This window comes from Physeter macrocephalus, chromosome 4, assembly GCF_002837175.3.
Source record: "Physeter macrocephalus isolate SW-GA chromosome 4, ASM283717v5, whole genome shotgun sequence".
NCBI lineage: Eukaryota > Metazoa > Chordata > Mammalia > Artiodactyla > Physeteridae > Physeter > Physeter macrocephalus.
The window spans coordinates 76025225-76044892 of NC_041217.1; the positions used below are offsets into that span (position 1 = coordinate 76025225).

Below are 19668 nucleotides of genomic sequence, written 5' to 3' on the forward strand. Positions count from 1 at the left end.
TTAGTACTTGAGGGAGACTCTTTCATATCCTTGGATTCACTCTCTCTCTCTCTCATCACTGGACCTTTGTTCTGTGAACTCTAGCTGCTTTGCTCTCCACCAACACTCAGCTTCATCTCCACAATCTAAGGAGTTGGTCTCAGATAGCCCTCCTCATGCCCAACCTGGAAACTCTCTGAAAGCATTAATGTGGGCCAACGGCAGGACTCAGCTTGTTTCTCATCTCTCAGAGATTGCTGTCCTCTGTTGCCCGATTTTCTGTGTCTAGAAAACTGACATTATGCATTTGCCTTTTTTTTCCCTTTGGGGGCAGGCAAGAGGGGAGGGTGAAATTTCAGGCAGGAGGGTAAATCTGGTTTTTGTCATTCCACCTTTGTCAGAGGCTGAAGGCATCTCCTTATGTGTTCCTAGTTTGATTTCAGTAGCAGGTGTGCCAGTTTGTATTCCCACTTTTCCAGCTCCATGAAAGAACTTTTTTCTTCATATTCTTGCCATCACAACAAACTTTGTATACATCTATATGATACTCTAACAAGGGGAGTGGCGCCCTCCTGATTCAACTAAGCCAGAGGTACAACAAAAGTCCAATGTGGACATTACTCAGAGATACCTTATTGCACATGTTCAGCAGCTAAACTTACAAGATGTTTAGAAAGTCTTCCAATAATTGTAATTATTTTTGGTGGTGACCTACTTATTCAGGTGCAGAGAAGACTGACCAGAATGACTTCCAATTGCTTCATACTAAACAGTTTATGGATAGGAGGGGGAAAAAAACACTGGTCTCAGACATTTATTCTTCTTCCCTTTTCTTCATGAATATATTTTTGCCATCTTGGATGCACACATCTAATGATTGTTCACCCTCTTATTCAAGGCTGTGTTAGCATGCTAATGACAGTCTCTATATGATTCCTTGACAGTGTTTGGCTGTTTCTGCAAAAATTATCCAAGTTGAGACAAATCACCGTGACCAACAGGATTCTGCACCTGACAATCCATCTTGTGCAGACCTGGATGCCAAGAGTTATTGGTTGATGTTCCCTGGGTTCTTCTGTTGAATCTCATGAGCACACATGAGCTCTTAGGCTTTTACACACTAAATCTAGTTCTTGGACATTCTCTCTACTCTCTTAGTGTGTGTCTTTGTCTGTCTTTCTCTGTCTCTCATACTCTAGGCCTCCACCAATCTACCTACTTTCTTCTCCTTTTCAGCTTTCCAGGACATTGCACTAGATTGCCTTCAATCACTGAGCACTTATTAGGCACTTACTAGATGCTAGGCCTTGCCATGGGGGGAGGGGGAGAGAGATGCTGCATCGTGAGCCAACTCAAGGTCTCTGCCCTGTGGAGCCCACATCTGGAGGCATCGAAAAGGGCAGTGCAGCGGGAACATAATTGGTTCCTGGCAGTTTTTCCCAGGCTTATCTGCCCACCTTGGCCTAGGGGCTCTAGAAGTGATAGAGACAAGAGAAGCATAATGAAGAACAGTAAGATGGATGACTTCAGGCCTAGAGGTAGGTAACCTAGAACCAGAAACATTGTTTTATTAAATAAACGAGCACTCTAGGAAAACAGGAGGCTTTCAGTGCCAGCTCCCTACCTCCTGGAGCAGATGTTCCATGTGTTCTACAATTCTTGCAGTTATATTGATGGCCACAGTCATCAATCTCCCATAAACATTACCTGAGCCTCCTCTCAACCTGTTCACATATGGCCATTCTCTAATCTATAAAAATACGAGGCAGCATCATAGGAGAACAGTGTTTCTCATTTCTATCTCAATTATAAATTATACAGGCAAAGACCACACATCAATCAATTTAATATCAATCAAAGAACTTAAAGATAGAAATAGATCTTAAAATCAAAAGTTGAGCTGACACATAATAGAGAAATGCATGTTGGAATCATACAGTAAATGATACCCCAAATTGTAAGTGGAATAATTAAGTTACTCTGATTCCTAGAATTATAATAGTAAATCTCCATTTAAAATATATTTATGGTATATTTAATTTACTGGAAAACATGATTTTAAATTGCATAAGCTTAAATATTTATTGGATTTAAAATTTCTTGTTAAACAAGTAAAACTAGTATAAAAATTTAGGCAGTTCAATGTTATTAGAATTTTGAAGAGAAAATAAATCCAGGACTCATGAAACTAGAGTACTATGCTACCCATATGTTCCATATTATTGTAATATTTGTAAAACAACATAAAGTAGTTTTTAGACCGAAATTATTAAACTGGTGAGATGCATACAAGGGGTCATCTCTAGAAATATAACATTTTCTATACAATCATATGTTAATTATTAGAATTCTCTAGAGTGTCAAAAGTATTCGAGATTTATCTTTATTATCAACTTGAATTTTTTTCTTGTACCTAGCACACTAGGTACATACTAATTTATCTCTATGATACAGTAAAGCTAAACTTTTTGGGTTTTCTTCGGAGTTACATTTCAGCATGAAAGTTCAGTAAAAAGCACCTTGGATGCTATCCACTGGAATCCTCAAAGTATAGAGGCTCTATCAGAGCCCCACTCTGGGGAGTGACACAGTGGAATGAATACATAACTACAAATCAGGATGCCAGCGAAAGGACACTTCCCTGACCGGGAATTGAACCCGGGTCACGGCGGTGAAAGCACCGAATCCTAACCATTAGACAACCAGGGAGCCACGCAAAACGTCCAACTTAGTGTCTTCAGGTGGAAACTGTGAAAGTACAAATTAAATTCCTGAGACGCCTAGAGCAGGAAAGGAGGCGATTCCCAGCGGCCCGCGGCTGAAGGCAGCTGTGCAAGGCTCCCAGCACTTGCCCCGCTGCTCATCACCTTTCACCCCTCCTGTCCTGGGCGACGCTTTGGGCTCTGAGGCCAGGCCGCAAGGTAACTGGCTGGGTTCCATCCTGGTCTAGCTTTAGCGCTGTGTGCGGCAGAGCCAAGGTCATGCTCTCTTTCTGAACCTCGGTTTCCTTATGAGTCAGGTGCTGACTTGGCTCTCAGCAGCTGATGAGCGATTCCGTCTACTTCCTGATCTCTGACCTCACTACAGTGTCTCTCCTGATAATGGCACGTGTAAGGACTCCTTCACGTGCCCCTACCAGCTGCAGTTCTGGAGCCTGAAATTCGTCTACATGTCTTTGGGTCGAGCACCCGGTGCGGAGTTGGGTCGGTCTCTTTTGTTCTGTCACGCAAATCAGCGTGTTCCGCAAGTGTGCTGAGGTGGGGTAAGCAAGTGAGCTTCACAGGGATAAACTTCTTGTTTCCAGAGACAAAATACGTGTCAGCGTGTAGAGGAGATTTAGGCGCCACATGAGAAGGTGAGGGGATTTCCGAATGTAAAAATAACCTTAACTTGGCTTTGTCCTGTGCCCTTCTTGGTCTGTCTGTGGCCTTGTCTTCAAAGTGACACAGAGCAGACAAAGGAGGGATGGTTCCTAGTGCTAAGTAGGCTTTCAGGCAATAAGGGAACTCCTCCTGTATTTCGGGGGGATAAAAATACAGTTGCACGCGTTACCTCAATCCATCCCACTCGCCCGTTTTTCGGTTTTTAAACGTGAACGTTAGTTTCAAAGAAGAAACCACCTGTTTCCGCCTGGTTTCGAACCAGGGACCTTTCGCGTGTTAGGCGAACGTGATAACCACTACACTACGGAAACAGCTCGTGCTCAGGTGCCTAATGACACATTCAAGAACTGTATCTCTTGTCACGGCTGGCCACAAATATTTTCGAAAGGAAAGGACCCTGGGAGCACAGGCGAGCCCTCAGGTAAGGAGGCTGCAGCTCCCGAGAGGCCCTAGTTTAGGATTCCTCGCCTCCCCCAAAGCGAGGTCCCTGGGGCCCCCACAGCCTCACTTCCCGATCCCGCATCCAACACACAGCTATGCACCGAGTGCAAGAGCCGCCCCCTCGGACTCTCCAGCTCCCGGAAGCCCCAGGAGCCGGGGGTTAAGTGAGCCTGAGCCCTAGGCGACCTCGCATCCCAGCGGCGTGGACACCGCCCCTCCAAGGCTGCGGACCCGCGCCTCGGTGGCCCTTTTCACGGCGCAGGCGGTCAGTGCTCTGGGCTCTTGGAAATGATCGATGCTTCGAATCCACCCGGGAACCATAGGACCCGCCCTCCCCTCCCTCCCCTCCCTCCCTCTCCCCTCCTTCCCTTCCCTCCACCATCGCTGCCTCCCCTCCCCTCCCTCCCTCTCCCCTCCCTCCCTTCCCTCCACCATCGCTGCCTCCCCTCCCTCCCCTCTGCTCTGTTGCGCCTGACCCGCCCGCTCCTTCCTCGAAAGCCCTTTCGTAGCAGCCCTTCTCCTGCGTCTCCCGGCAAAGGGGCTTCCTCAGGTTCCTGGCGCTGTGGCTTATTCTAGTCGTCTAGTTGAAGTCCTGTACTTTAATCACACTTTCACGTTTAGCAGGAACCCTAGCAAAGGCTGACGTCTCAGGTCATTTGGCTGTTGGAAAAACATCGAACATCAACGCAGGCCGAGCCGCGCTTCCCGGCCTGTATCGACTTCGTTTGAAGACCAGGCCCAGCAGAAAGCCGCGGAGGACGCAGGCGCGGTCCACGCCGATCTCACGGTTGTTCATTCCTCCCTCATCGTACTTGACATTCTTCTTGAGGAACAGTTTTGTTTTACCTTTTACAATGTCTGAAACGTCTTTTATTTGCCTTTTATAATTTTCCAGTTCAACAGGTCATGGAGAGCGAATTTTAACCTAGGAAGACAAAGAGGTAAAGGCGGTTTTCCCAGAAAGCCGGTGCCTGAAGGGGGTTTCGTGCTCACCTCACAGCACACGGCCAGCAGGCAGACGACTTTCTTTTTGCTGAAAGACTTTAATGCAACGTTGTCTGTCTGTGTGTCTGTGTCTTCCTGTCTGGTTTCCTTTAAAAGTAAAGCTTTACAAGTTTGGGGAAGCATGTGCCATTTTCTCCAGCGGTTACTTTTCTTCTTGCTTAGTGTGGCGGTCACCGCGTTTCCTTCACACGTGACGTTCAAGTGCTCCGACCCCGAGGAAGGCGCGGGCAGCGTGCGCACTGACCCCCAAGCCGCGGGGCTCTGCCTTGTTCCGCGTCGACTCCAAGTGCCGTCGAGGGTGCGACCGGTCTGCAGCATCCTCGCCAGCGCTGGAGGGCTGAGTCCCCAAAGAGGCGGACTTGAAAGTAGCTTTAGATCAGGACATTTCATGAGATTTCCCCCCTTTTCGCTCCCCTCCAGGTTCCAGTTTTCACCTCCCACGCGCAGCCAGAGGAACGGATTCGCTGTCTTTCAGGCGCGTCCGGCGCGCTGCCGTCCCACGTGGACAGGACGAGGGGGCGGTTGTCCTTTCCCGACAGGGGCGTTGGGACAGCGGGCCCCCGAGGGACCACAAACACACACCCGCGCCGCTGGGGCCCGCAAACCCGATCAGGCGGGCCCTGGAGCCTCCCTGCAGCCGCAAGGGAAGGCGCGGGGCTCCAGAGCCCGCGAGAGGAGCGCGCTGAGGGCACCCGGCCCCGCCCCTGGCCTCGAGGACGGGCCCGGAAGAGGGACGCAGCCCAGGAAAAAGCGCAAGGGTCGCCCAACGCCCCCATCCGAGGTTCAGGGTGAGGGAGCCGAGCGTTACACTGATTTCCCCGCCTTTATCAGGAGAGTCGTTTGCCCAAGTCCAGAGTCGCGAAAAGGAGGGACTGTGTAGGCCAAAGTCCACCTGGACCGAGAAGCAAACACCAAGTCCTAACTAATTGCATGTGGGGTCTGAGGAAAACGCTGCGTCAGAGAAAACTCTTGGTCGGAGCCTTAGGACCTGGAGTTGGCGTCATCTAAGGCGGGAGAAAGGCAGGCGTCGCAGGTACTGAGGGGAAGATCCGGAATCCAGGTGTGGGGACAGGTCATGCTCTCTTTCTGAACCTCAGATTCCTTATGAGTCAGGGGGCAGACTTGGTTCTCAGCGGGTGATAAGCGGATCCGTCTACTTACTGATCTCTGACCTGATGCTGGAGGGTCTCCTGATAATGGCACATTTACCGGCTCCGTTTCCTCCGTGGCCAGTTCAGTTCGCAGAGCCTGACGTTCTTCATCTTTGGGTCTTTGGCTCGAGCCCCCGGTGCAGGGTTGAATTTGTTCTCTTTTGTTCTGTCACGCAAATCTAATTGTTCTGCACGTGTGCTGGGGCGAGGGAAAGCCAAGTGTGCTTCACAGGGATGTACTACTACTTGGTTTTCAGAGACATAATACGTGTCAGCGTGTAGCAGAGATTTAGGCGCCAGAGGAGGAGGTGAGGGGATTTCAAATGTAAAGGTACCCCGAAGTCGGTCTCGTCCTGTGCCCTCCTTGGATTAACTGGCTGTGGCTTGGTCTGCAATATGACTAAGCAGAGAAAGGAGGGCTGGTTCCTAGTGCAGATTAGGCTTTCAGGTAGTAACGAAACTCTTCCCAAGTATCTTGGGCCAAGGAAAATGCAGGTCCACCCGATGCCACACACCTTCCGCCCCCCTTTTTAGTTTCTTGAATGGGAATATAAATACGTTCCCGCCCGGTTTCGAACCGGGGACCTTTACACGTATGAGGCAATTGTGATAACCACTACACTATGGAAACAGTCACCTATGTATGGGTTCAAACCTCTGTCCATGAAAAGCTCAGGTCCTGCCACCACTATCCTAGTCACCAACCTTTTAAACTAAAGAATGAACCTGGAACCACGAGTGATCTCTCAGCGGAGGAAATTGCAGCTCCCAAGAGGCCCAGCTTTAGGGCTCCTCACCCCACCCCACCCCCGTTTTACAGATGAGGTAGCTGAGGTAACTGAGACGCTGGAAAGTTAAGTACATTTGCCCAAGGTCACACAGCTAGAAGCCACATTGCTAGTATTCCAACCGAGGCATGTGTCTCCATTTTATTCATATAGTATTTGAGGGAGAATCCAGAGGCCTAACTCGTCCACCATCCAGTTCCCACAACCCCGCAGGCTGTCTTTGTCTAGTTCTGGGCCTGCCGTGTACATTTCTGCCTTTCTCCTTGCACAGATTTGCTCTTTATTTTGTAAGTCTGGGCTTCCCCACTTCACACACTTTCCCACACAGCTTCCTCCTTACCCAAGCCTTGCAGCGGTCTCATCTTCTCTGCCAGCTCCCCCTCCTCAAACAGCACTTCCTCCTCCAGCACAGATTCAATGAGGTCTTTGTACTCTTCACACTCTGGGGAAACAGAGACGCTGCCTCAGGGGAAAGCTGGACAGGCTGCTGCAGTCACTGCCTTCAAGGGAGGAGGCAGCGTCCATCCCGGGGACAGATGTAACCTCGGTAGCAGGCTCTACGCAGGGATTTCCACATCTGATTCCTCAGCCTCCCAACTACGTGGCATTTGATTCCTCCCCATGTTACAGCTGAGGAAAGAGAAGCTCACAGGCAGGTATAATAACTTTCTCAAGATGATTCAACTGGAATGAAGCAAAGTCAGAATTCACACACCCTGAGTTCTGACTCCAAAACTTTACCAAGCCTTGCAGCCTCTTAAGTAGAATATTAACCTGGGGCATGGAGTAGGAATTTCCCATGTTTGGGAGAAGGCTCCAAGGACTGTAAGGCTGACAGTTGTCCCACATTGAGAGTTTCTGTAATTCCCCAATATTTCAAAGATTTTTAAAAATTTTTATTTATTCATTTATTTTTGGCTGTGTTAGGTCTTCATAGCTGTGCGTGGGGTTTCTCTAGTTGCAGTGAGCAGGGGCTGCCCTTCATTGCGCGGGCTTCTCATTGTGGTGGCTTCTCTCATTGTGGAGTACAGGCTCTAGAGCGCAGGCTCAGTAGTTGTGGCGCCCAGTCTTAGTTCCTCCGAGGGATGTGGGATCGTCCCCGACCAGGGCTCAAATGCATGTCCTCTGCATTGGCAGGCGGATTCTTAACCACTGCGCCACCAGGGAGGTCCCTCAAAGGTTTTAAAGTTTATCTGGATACAAACTGTGTAAAAATGTGTATGAAGGGAAAAAACTCTGAAAGACATATGCTCAAATGCTAGCAGATGTTGTGTTAGTCTGGAGGCAGAACTAATACAGTGTTTGCCAAGGCCCTCTTCTAGTAGATTTTTGAGAATTATCATCCTGTAATCATCACTGCTGCCTGAGGAGGTAGATACTAGTCCTAGTACCATTACAGATGTGGAAACTGAGGCAGAGAGAAGATAAATAACTTGGGTTTATATCCAGGAAGTCTGGTGCCAGGGTACATGCTCTTAATCACTGCACTGTATTACCTTTACACGAAGATGTTGGATGATACCTGTATTCTTCTGCAGTTTCAAAAAAAGCTGTGTTATGATTATAATAATTGATACTAAAAAACCTTACATTCCCACACCCCAAAGCTTGTCTTTTCACTTCTTTTACAAGTAGGCTTAAATTTTTACTTTTTGGCCCATGTCAGAAGGTTGGATAGCAAATTTTATACTCCATTGGTTTACTGAAAAATAATGGTAGAAATTTGAAAGCAAACTCAATTTCAGTGTCAGTAAGAATCCTCCCCTTATATCCCTGTCCCTCTCATGCCCTCGCTCCCGTGTTCCTCAGTCACTACAGCTCCACCCCTCTGCTCTCTGTTATTGATGTTCTCATCTCCAGATATCTGTGGTTCACTTGGGAACAGAGAGCTTTAAACTCCTTTAAGGTAGGTGGGGTCTCCTATCACTTCTTTCTCCCCGAGTGCCGCTAGAACTGTGCTTTGCAAATGGGTGCTCATAAAAGTTTGAATTAAATCCTGACACGTTTAAGCCAACAAGGATCTGACACGTGTTCCTGGGAGAGAAGAGAAAGTTTAGTGCCTGAACCGAGATCTCAGCCTCTATTCCTCCATACATTCTCACTGCAAACTTTACTCCTTTGTGCCTCAGTGTTTCCATCCTCTGCAAAATGAGGGTAAACTACCCACTTCCACCTTTCTAGGAGTATAGTAAGGATGAGATTTATTTTATTTGATTTGATGAAGAAGAGAAAAGAAAGTCTGGAGGGTGTTTAGGTGCTTGGAGGGAAGATGGACAATCATTTATCACTCTGGTGACTGTGGACCCATAAGACTTACTGTATTTCTGCAGCTGGCAGTAGCTGGGGACATGAGGAATTTCTCTGTGAGGTCTCGAAAGTCCTGTTTGCTTTTTTCCAGATGGGAGCGCAAGTACTGGTTGGTTTCCAGGATGCTCATTTCTGTTCTCGGACCAGAGAAAGTGGTGAGAGATACTGCCATGCTGAAGCTTATGGTGGAAGATGTAGAGCCAAAACCTGGAGAGAAGAAACCCAAACAAATAATAAATTAAAAACAAGTGATGGATTCTGGTGATGGCCGCACTGCCTGGCAAATTACTAAAATCACTGAAGCATACAATTATATTGGGTGAGTTTTATAGTATGTAAATTATACCTCAATAAGGTTTCATTAAGTGAAAAAATGTATTTAAACATGTGTAAAGAATGCAGATGTAATTCTTTACTTAGCTCCTGCCAGACTTTGTCAGCATTCCACAGCTGAGAATCCTTAACCACAAAAATAAGGCACAAGATGCCAAAGCTCAGAGGTCAGGCTCTGACAAGAGTGCCCGAGGGAGGACCCAGTGTGCAGGTAACCATGAGGAGCCGCAGTAACAGAAATGGAAGGTGGGGCTGTCATGGAATCTTGGGAGCCCCTGTCTTCTAGTTGCCTAGGCCACACTGAGACTCAAGGCCACCGGGTCTGTTCTGAAGGTCACCAGTGATGGGGACACCCCCTCAGCAGGTACTCTCTCGTACTGAAACCACAGACCTGTCTCCTTCTAAAATTCAAGCCTATTTTGTACTGTTTATTCTTATAAGCGTAGAAAACATCAAGGAATCGAGATTTTCCCAAATTCTTTGTCTTAAGGACTATCATGAAGACACTTTTATTACAGAAAAATTGAAAACTTTTAGTCATATTAAGGGGGTAAATACACAGTCAAAATTATTTTATTATTTTTAAAGGAATAAAAATGAAGTATTAGCCTAACAAGCAAGAAAAAGAACAAAAATGTGCAACTTAAAGAAAGCAGAAAAAATAATAAAGCAAAAAATTTTTAATGATGAATGGTTGCAAAATTTTGTGAATGTACTAAAAATCACTTAACTACATACTTTAAAATGGTGAATTTTTGGTATATGTAAATTATATCTCAAACCTCTAATAAGAAGAAGTAAGGAGTCAGTAAAGAGAAAAGCAGTAGAATGAAAAATGAAATAAAAATTAAAATCTGGTTCTTTTGCAAAAAAAATAATGAAATACAGTAAAATTGGCAACTTTCTGGAAAATGAAATCAAAGAAAAAAATAAATTTTAAAAAGAGAAAAGGGATAAAATAAATATGAAAAAATGTAAATTATAAATGAATACTACATGTCAACCCTTACACAAATTTTAAAATTTCAAAAAAAGAAAATGAAAAATTGAAAACTTTTAGATAGTCTTGGTATTCTTCTTTGATTCTCTAGTTTTTTCCATACCATTTTAATATTGTGGGGGAAAAATCCTGAGTATAATACTGTGCTCCATGTGTGCATAATTAATTTATAAGGATTACCGGCCAGATTGTGTTTTATTTACCTTCTTGCTGGAGACCAATGTTATGGTGGCTTCTTTTTACTCACTAGGGAAGCATGTAGGCTTCTCATTAAACTTGAAATCAGGTCTGACCACCCTGCCTCCAGTCCTGCCCTCCTCTTCTCCTGTACGTTGCTTTGTGTTTTAATCTGTATATAAGATGTCGTGCTTGTCACTTGTAAATGTCATCCTAGCGCCACAGGGTTTCTTTCCAACTTGTCAAAGTCACTGAAATACTTTTCATATGTTTCTTTGAATACGTGCAGTGGCCACCTAATTTGGGATGACTTGGAAACGCATGCTGTTCCTTATGCCCAGAGCAGTTTTCATAGAACTCTGACTGATAGTTGTGTTGACCCAAAGCTATTGACCTGTGGTTGAAGTCTCAGCCAGCGCATAGTAAACATTAAGATCATGGGTCTATGGTTGTTGGTCGTGACCACAGCACTCCTGCGCAGTGGGATCTAGTGACATAGAAGCTGAGGTTTTAAAGAGAGGCACAGACAGGCAGGACAGAAAGTGATCGCCTGACCTCTGCTTACTTCCTATGTATCAATTCGTCCCTGATTTTGTGAGCCTGAGACTAGGGCAACTTCCCTGAAATATCTATCTCTTCTCTTCAGCTGCCTAGCTTTTCCAGGCTGATGGCCTACACATAACCTGTGGGACCACGGCCACCTCCATAAGTGCCACTGAACATTCATGACAAAGTGAAGGAAGGAGGACAGACTACCCAACCCACTTGCCACCCTGTTTCTAGACTGTAGTATTGGTGTGTGAGATGTCCCAAACTGTATATGACTTCAATCCCTTTAAATGTATTTTAGCTTATTTTATGTCTTAGTGAATAGTCTCCTGGAGAATGTTCTCGGTGCACTTGAGAGAAATTCTATTCTGCTCTTGTTGGGTGCACTGTCTATAGGTGTCTGTTAGGTCACATTGTTTAAATCTTCTGTCTCCTCCTGCTATTCTGACTGGTTGTTCTATCCGCTGCTGAAAGTGTGGTATTGAAGTCTCCAATAATTATTGTTGAATTGTCTGTTTCTCCCTGTGATTCTGTCAGTTTTTCCTTCATGCATTTTGGGACTCTGTTAGATGCACTGTGTTTAAAACTATTACATCATCCTGATGGATTAACCCTTTGATTGTTATAAAATATCACTCTTTATCTCTGGTAACATTTTTTTGTTGTAAAGTCTCCTATCTATTTTGTCTGGTGTTAGTATAGCCACTGCAGCTTCTTTATGGCTACTATTTGCATAATTATGTTACATTACATGGCAAAAGGTACTTTGCAGAGGTAATACAGTTGACCTTAAAATGGGGACATTATCCAGGTGGACTGATGTAATCACAGGGACCCTTTAAAATCTGGGTCAAGAGGTCAGAACTAGGGAGTTGGAGAGAGTCCAAACTTGTGAGGGATTCAGTGAGGCTTTGCTGGCTTTGAAGGTGGAGGGAGCCGCAGGCAAAGAAACAAATTCCTCAGTCCTACAGCTTCATAATTACTGCTACCTACATACATTCACTGACAGCTTCAAAAATGCATTTATAGTGCATGCTGTACAGATTCAGATGGATTCCCACTGCCTCTGACCCCCCTTGAGTTCTTGCAGGTTACTGCATCTGTCTAAATTGGGGGACACAACAGCCAGGGCTTTGTTCAGCCTCTTCTCTTCTCTCACGTGTGTATGGCTCTCTGGAGCCAATGACACTGTTGAGGGTGGGGTGCTGAGCACAGGCTGCTGGTGTGATTGGAAGCCACAGGCTCCTGATACATCTAGACTCTGAAAATCACTTAGCTGGAAAGCCCAGTACCCTCCTCAAGCTTCCTGTCAGCAATAAACAGATTAGTACATTCAAGCCTTGCCCTTCCGTGCACCCCTGAGGCCATGGCCTCTAACGTCTCAGCCACTTTTGGATGGATATGTCCCACCCCAGGGCTACTCTCCATTCTGGAGGTTCAATTCCTTCATCCCTACAGCACATTGAGAAACTACCTGTGACCAGCCCGAGGGCCAGCTTGCAAATCAGGGTTAAACAGTGACCTGAGGATGCTTTGTCTAGATCAGCCAGAGGTGTAGGTGAATATGCCAAGGAGATTATTTCCAAATGTCCTACACTACAGAAACACCCCAGAACCGACTTCCCACCATGGAATATACAACCTGGAGGAGCAGTTGTTACACCTCAGGCCAAGCACTAATCCCTCCAGGATCACAACCTGGCCCCCAAGGCTGCCAAGCTACTGTTGAGACAAAATCTTGAATATCTTTTATTCCAAAATCATGGCTGGGTTCTCCACAGTTTCTTCAGTTGACAGCATCATTGCTCCTGGCTGCTAGATCTCTGCATGGAACAGACTTACCTGTGCAATAAACAGCCCAGCAGAAGTAGTAAAAAGGGTGACTCTTCTAATCTTGCATGCACAATAAAGATTCCCACACATGCTCTGCAGAGGCAGAAAATAAACTGTGGCAGAGTGAATGGCAAACACATACCTTGGCCAGGAGTCAAAACTGGGTACTGCACATGAAACCGCAGATACTGCCATTGAACTACCGATGTTCTAAATTCAAGGTTGGGTGCACGCTCATAACACTCCCAATAGTTCACGTTCTGCAACCACCATATCTGGACTTGGGGACACCACAGCTCCCAACTACACTGAGAGCCCTTGTGGTTTGGGAGCGTGGTGTGGAAAGAACCAACTGGACCAGAACTGCAACTAGGATCCAATTCCTCCTCAAGGCTACAAATTCCCACCTGGGGTCTGGAATCCAAAACTATGCCTGTACAAAGGTCAGGGTGCTCCAATGACACCTCTGAGACTTGACTACTAAGAATTCCCCAAGCCTAAGTTCCATAACGTTCCTCTAGCGAGTTTCCCTAGAGGGATCTTTAGGGGCCTCCATCCCAGCTGCCAGAGAACTGAGTTGAATGAATTCAGAAGTCAGAACTTCAGGCACATCAGAGGACTGCTGTTGGTCAGTTACTCCTTTGATTAGTGTGGTCCAGATGCTTTCAGGACCTTGACTGATAGCTGAAAAGCAAACATTCGAGTGGTGCAAACTTTTGGAATTTTGTCTTCCAAAAAAGGAGGCGGGGGACGGGAGGCTCCCAGAGTGAGACCCAGGATCTCCAATATCATAAAGGACGGCGGATGTGGGAACGGGGACGGCCTGGGTGGAAAAGGCTTTCAAGGAGGGCCCCAGGGCTCTGAAGGAAATTCCGGGTCTCTCCCCTAAAACCTGCGGCAATTGCAGCTTTCCCGCTTTAGTTGATGATCCGTATGCTCAGACCAAACACACTTCTCTTTTCCGCCGGTCTTTCTCTCACACCACACTTCCGATTTATCAGAAAATCGTATTTTTTCTTTGATTAATTGCGCACTTTGATCCACACATGTTTTTCTTGATCTGATTTAGGCCCTCGACTCGCCTGATAAAGGCGTGGAGATTGATTCAACTCGCGACCCTCGGTCAGCCAAGGCTTCAGGGTTTGAGACCTTTAACCTCGGGAGCAAGGGGCCGGGCCGCGCTTGGGATTTTTCTTGGCTCCGCCGGTCCAAATCGGCCTCTTCCGGGCCTGTCCTCGAGGTCCGGGGGCAGGGCCAGGCCGCCTCAGCGGGGCCCCTCTCGCCGGGTCGGGAGCCCCACACCTCCCGTGGTGCCGGAGGAGACGCTTCGGGCGGCGTGGGTTCATTGGCCAGCGGCCCGCGTGACGCAGCGGCGCGGTGCGCGCGGGCGCACGCGGCGACTTTGTGGTTCTCCGGCACCCGCTGCCCTCCCGGCTCCTCTCGTTCTCCCTCGCAGGCAGTAACGTCCGGGCAGGAAGACACAGGTAGTAGAAGGGCAGCCTTTCCTTTAAGTCCTGTCCACTCAGGATCCAAAAACGGTCTTGAAGAGACAGAGGGAGAGGTGGAAACAGATTAAGGGAAACGAAGAAATCCTATGCGAATTCCACATCTAAACGCACCCTGAAGATGAGGTCGGCGTCCGCAGGGACCCTGTTCTCCCGGCGCTGGTGAAGGTGAGTGGAGTTCCCCTGAGCAGTTGGCGCCAAAGCAGACAACCGAGGCCAGGCGGCCAGCGAGTAAGCAGCCCCTCCGCCTCCCCAGATGGGCAGCACTTGAACTTGTAGCACTTGAACGTCTTTCCGTTGGCTTTTGATGGATTCCAAGGATGCAACAGATAGGTTTCTTTTTTAATGCAGTTACTTAGCGTAAGATCACTTGAAAAGTTTTAGCAAAGAAAACGATTGCCGAGAGGTTTTAAAGTGAGGATTTTTAGGTGTGGGGGAAACTAGACAAAACGACCACGTACTGTTGAGGATGTCACACACTCGGGCACCTCAGCCGGCTAGGTTTGACCCCCAGATCGGGCCCATTTTACTTTCAACGCATTGTTTGTGGAACTCACTGAAATATGCGTTTTATGTCGGAGGGGGTCTACTGCAATGCAGTTTTGTGGTAAGACAGAGGGAGAGAGCAGGCTCAACGCTGAATACAACAAAGCAAAGTGGGAATTTATAGCCAAGAAGCACGGTGAGGGTTAGTGAATGGAATATTGCTAAGAGGAAACATCAGCAGTAAGGGGAGATTATGGCTAAACCAAGCTAAGGGATTCTTGCTGAATGCCGGCCAAAGTGATCAAGCATCAGCTGGGGTACGGTGGTGGAGAAGGAGGAGACTATGGGGGGAGGGCGTTCTATTTAAAATGACTTAGTAAGATTCTTGCTAAAATTGGACAATGCAAACAGAAACTCTGAAGTCTAAGAATCAAGACCTAGTTGAGAGTTCAGAGGAGCCTGACCTAGAGTTTCGTCAAGGAGAGGATATGTGTCAACAATCAGAGCTCTCATACATTGTTGGTGTAACTATAAAGTGGTACAACCACTTTGGGAAACATTTAGCCAGTTTCTTATAAAATTAAATCTCCACCCTGCCTCTTAGGTTCCATCAACTACTTCATTAGGTATTCAACCAAGAGAAATGGAAGTGGGGCGTGGGGGCCTGGGAGGAATGTGCCCACAAAGACACGTATAATAAGAATGTTCACAGAAACTTATTCATAACAGCCCAAACTGGAAATAACCCAAATGTCCAATATCAGGAGAATGATAAAGAAATTGGAAAATATCTATGCAATGGACTACTACTCAGGAATAATACTACTTCTTCAGTCTTGCCTGTGCAATAGAGAAATTAGCTTTGCAAAATTCAGTAAATCTCCATTTTGGGGAATCAAAAGCAGTGTCCTGGGGATGGGACAAAAATTCGACCACTGTCCCGCAATTGCTGACCTGACTGCCTTACTCTCGTCCCAGCTGCCTTCCAACACAAGGAAATCCCTGCAGTATACAACATAGGCGCCTGCACAGTGCTGCAGCGATAATAATCAAACGTGGAAGGAAACAAGGGAAGCTCTACCACCTGGGTAGAGCTGTGTGACTAGCCAAGGCAGCTGAGACCCCTCTGTGAGAGAGCAGGACTGGCTGAGGCTCTTATTCCCTTGGTGGAGGTGTCAGGATCTGATGAGGAAGCAAAGGCAGCTGCACAGCCGGCCCCACCCTGGAGTACCCGGGGCTGAATTGACATTCAACTGTATCTAAGCAGATGGAGAAAGGCATTCAGAATTCTTAGTAGATATGAGATCTTATGAAATCTGTTTATCGCTACAGGGAAATAAAGCAGATGATTTTACGGTATAATGGTTATTCTCTAACCTGTGCTGCCCTATAGTGTAGCCAATAGCCACATGTGAGTATTTAAATTTAAATTAATTACATATTATGAAGTAAAAAAAGAAATATTCAACATCTCCACACTAGCGGCATTTCAAGCACTCAGTTGCCACGTGTGTCTAGTGGCCACTGTATTAGATAATGCACATCTAGGTCATTCATCTAGCGAGTCAGTACACATAAGATTTTTAAATTTCAAGGTCCTGACTTCTCACTCAACATTAGATTCATTCTAGTCCATTTCGTTCATCCCTAGTACCAGTAGCTCCTGGGTCTATACTGATCTCTATGTGGTCTCTGAGCTTTGATTGAGAGGACGACTTTAGTGGTTCCCTCGGCTGGAAAAGAAGAAGCATTCCATACCCTAAGGGCTACTATAGGGCACTGGTAAACCAGGCACAACCAGGGTTTTCTCACATTGGTCACTCCAGCCCCAGTGCTGCTCTAGATTGCTCTAAAGGCCGCCCCTGCCCAGACCTCCAGGGAATGTTTGTGCAAACTCATGAGCTCTGCTTATTAACTCTGCTATTAGCCACAATAACACCTGTTTTCTTTTTTTTTTAATTTTAGAATTACATCTTGCTTGTGGCAATTCATAGTGGTATTTCAGTTGTGGTAGTGAGAGGTAATTAATTTTAAAAATAAATTTTCCAAGTAAAAATGTGAATCAAAGCATGAAAAATGTCAGGTAATCAATGATAAAGGTACATGGATATGTCAAAATATGAAAGTGATCTGTTCATTAATGAACTTAGAAAAGCATGCTTTTGTCTGATTTCTATGGGATGTCCTCCCTACCTCTTTTCCCTCGAGGAGCACTTCCTGTTGGCTGAAGTCAAGAAGGCAGGAATGCTTAGCTGTTCCCTCTACAACTTAAACACAGAAGGCACTGTCAGCTTTTTCTGGGAGCCCCTCTGGGAACTCCCTAGTTCAGATCAGGAAAATCAAGGCCCATAAAGTCAACTGGTTGGAGATGTGATTGCATCCTCCCCAGAGGCATAGAGTCTGTTTCTTGGGAAGACTAAATGGTTCTGTTTAGTCTCTCTCTTCTTCTTCATTGCATTAATTGGTTCTGAGTGTTTTGTAGGCCTTCCTTTCAATCTTCTTTTTCTCTTTGAAATCTTGGAGGTTGAACAAGAAGGAGGGGATGCAAATCTTAGTGAAGTTTTCTCAGTTACCCGTGAGCACGTTGGCCAAGAGAAAGGGCGCTGGAGGCAGACTGCCTGGGTCTGAGTGCTGGCTCTCACTGTCATGGGGGTGGGACCTTAAAAGGTTAGCTCAGCTTTTCAGTGTTCTCGTCTGCAACAAGGGGGTGGTAATATTCTACACTATTTTTTAGGGTTGTTATGTGGACTTAATAAGTTATTATGCAGTAAAGCACTCAGGAACAGTGCTGGTCACACAGTGAAGCTCCGAGAAATCTGGTATTATTTCCACTTCTAACTGCCTCACTGCTGACTTTCAACATTCCCCAGATAAATGAGTGTTTAATGGTTTAACTGATCTCTTCTGCCCTGCCCCATGTTAGCGATCACCATCTGGAAAAGTGGTTGGTTTTGATGTTGATCTAAGTGGTAATCTAACTGCAATGGGGGACTGGATCCAACTTCATCAGTTTCTTGGACCTTGGACAGGCATGATGATTGTTCAGCTCACGGTAGACAATATTTTGCACATGCTTCCAGCAAGGACTTTCAATATACAGTCAGTTAAGTATTATAAGAAAAGTCCAAGTATGTAGCAGTGACCCAGTCTTTTTGGTTGCTTTTGTTTGTTTGTTTGTTTGTTTTGTTTGTAAGAAATCAAAGGAGGGAAATATAATTTACCTGGAAGTTATAGAAGATATCCTCTCTCGGTTATGGTGCAGTGTTTGTAGCAAAGCAGCATTGATCCTGAAAACAACCAAATAAAGTCTGGCTTAAAGAAATTCTGTTTGAGGTCCTTGGAGAAATACCTATGAAGCGAGGACAAACAGGATCAGCTCCAGAGAGAGAGAGAGAGAGAGAGAGAGAGAGAGAGGGAAGCTCATTGGAATGAAACTGATTCTCTAACTTTTTCCCTTAGGGCATTTGCCAGTTCTTGGCAAGGCACAAGCAACTGGGAAGCTGGGGACAGGGCAGCTGCTGAGGGTCAGGGAAAACAGCAACACTCTAAGTAGTCTCACAAATCTGGCAAGCAAAAAAAATGAGAAGGAGGAGGGCTAGGAAGAAAGGCGGGGTGGAGGAGGGGAGAAGGAGGGGAGGGAAGGGGGAAAGGGAGGAGGAGAAGATGGGGCAGGAAGAAGAGAAGGGAGATGAGAAGAAGAAAAGAAGAAGAAAGAAAGTAATGTGGGCTGTCCACGTATTCAGACTTAAGGAGCCAACATCCTGGAGTGGCTTGATGAGTGTGTTGGATGCTTGCTTCAGGATTTCCCCTGAAGACATTTGCAAAGTAAGCCATGTGCATGTATAACGCTATGAGGGCAAGCAGAGTGTGGCTGAAAGAGAGTGGAATTTCCATCAGTATCATGGTATGAAGGAGATAAAACTGGAAGTTCAGAATCCCTCAAGGGGCAGGACCCAAGGAAACACCTCAAGGTCTCAGGTGGGAGCCCTAGCCGTCTAGAGCATGGCACTGTGCGCAAACTAGCCGTGGACGGAGACTTCCCTGCAAATCAGCTCAGTCAAGGCCTGGATTGAAGTGATCTTCCCCTCTGCTGCCTGCTGGGGGAGAGGGTGCACAACCTTCAGAGAAAGAGAACATCATGACTCTATCTGTCATTTTTCACACAACAGGTTCATCCTTCAGTCACAATATTCGAGGACTATAAAGGAACAGAAGCAAGGAAACGTGCAAGTTGACTCAACAGATGATTGAGATATTGAAGTTATCAGGTAGGAACTTAAAGTGATATGTTTTAACTGTTCAGAAAATAGATGACAGGATCGGTCTTTTCCACCAACGATAGAGAATCTATTTTAAAGAACCAGTGTAAATTCCAGGAGCTGGGGAGTCAGCGGGGGCGACTCCTGCCCTCGGGTGCTTAGTTGTGGAACTGGAGACACTGCGTTGGATGCGGGATCCCGAAGTTAAGCGAGGGCCTCTCAGGAGTCACAGTCTTCTCGCTTGAGGGCTCGCTGGTGCTTCCCGGTTTATTGTTCACTTTAAAACGTTGGTGACCAGGACCTATGGTTTTCATGGATACAGCTGAGGGCTCTTAGCACCGTTTCCGTAGTGTAGTGGTTATCACGTTCGCCTCACACGCGAAAGGTCCCCGGTTCGAAACCGGGCGGAAACAGGCTCAACGGCGCTGGCTTTTTCCTGAAATTTACATTCCCATTTAAAACATGAAAAGGG

General features: G+C 46.4%; 1 long non-coding RNA gene and 2 other non-coding genes across 3 annotated transcripts in view; 2 read left to right on the forward strand and 1 right to left on the reverse strand.

Moving 5' to 3' along the window:
- The window catches only part of LOC129392070 (uncharacterized), a 41154-nt gene that overhangs the window by 12906 nt on the left and 8580 nt on the right, over nucleotides 1–19668 (forward strand). The window lies entirely within an intron of this gene.
- TRNAV-AAC (transfer RNA valine (anticodon AAC)) lies at nucleotides 3601–3673 on the reverse strand. Its single transcript has one exon. It is a non-coding gene; the product is annotated as a tRNA-Val (tRNA).
- On the forward strand, nucleotides 19537–19609 carry TRNAV-CAC (transfer RNA valine (anticodon CAC)). The gene has a single exon. It is a non-coding gene; the product is annotated as a tRNA-Val (tRNA).